Source organism: Lactuca saligna, chromosome 6 (assembly GCF_052625555.1).
Source record: "Lactuca saligna cultivar CGN05327 chromosome 6, ASM5262555v1, whole genome shotgun sequence".
Lineage (NCBI taxonomy): Eukaryota > Viridiplantae > Streptophyta > Magnoliopsida > Asterales > Asteraceae > Lactuca > Lactuca saligna.
Window position 1 is genome coordinate 56877891 of NC_136422.1, and position 910 is coordinate 56878800.

At 38.1% G+C, this 910-nt stretch overlaps 1 pseudogene; it reads right to left on the bottom strand.

Moving 5' to 3' along the window:
* Window positions 1–561: 561 nt before the first annotated feature.
* LOC145003514 (5S ribosomal RNA) lies at window positions 562–680 on the bottom strand (annotated as a pseudogene).
* Between the last annotated feature and the right edge of the window lie 230 nt (window positions 681–910).

Below are 910 nucleotides of genomic sequence, written 5' to 3' on the forward strand. Positions count from 1 at the left end.
AAGTTGATACTCTCTTTCAAAATAACTTGTATTCTCAGGTCATCAGTAGACAGGTACGGTGGCCAGGTTTTGAGAAGATGGAGCAGACAAGTCTCATATTTTATTTTGATTATATATTTTTGGTGTCTTATTACAATGAAAGAACACACATGTATTAAAACTTTACTTATAATGCAATAGATGATGTTGTTGCTTGTTTACTATTTTACACTGTTGTGATACTATACATGACGTCCTCCACCCCTGAACGTTTCCGCCGTTCGTGGTTTTGGGGTGTGACAACTTTAATATATATAATAATAATAATAATAATAATAATAATAATAATAATAATAATACCGGGCTTCATAAAGTTTTAATATTTGTATGGATCATACAATGGTTATGGTTTTCTCCATGGTCAAATTCCGGGAAAAATTAAGTTACATAAAAGGGAGAGATTAGTTTAATTTCTCAATATATTTTTTGTGGACTAGGTTATGCACTTCATTCCTTGCGATTGGTCAACCAATTCATCTATGCGAGGCAGAAGGTAATGATTTCTAATGGAAGTCCTGTCGAGGTCTGCACCACGAGTGCTTCCCAAGATGTTACCCATCCTAGTATTTCTCTCACCAAAGCACGTTTAACTGCGGAGTTTTGATGGGATCCGGTTCATTAGTGCTGGTGTGATCGCACCCGCTGAAGTCTGTCTTCTTGAAGAATAAGACTGGAGCTCTCAAAGGTGAGCAACTTGGTCTTATCATTCTATTGCTGAGTAGTCGTTAAGCTGTCCAGACGGTTCTTGTATCTCCGTTGGTGTGAGACTGTAGGGCGATTGGGTTCTAAGTTTGTTCGCATGACGATGCGATCACTCGTAGTCTTGGGCAGTCTCCATCCTGAAGTTCATGTTAGAAGTCATACATGGTTC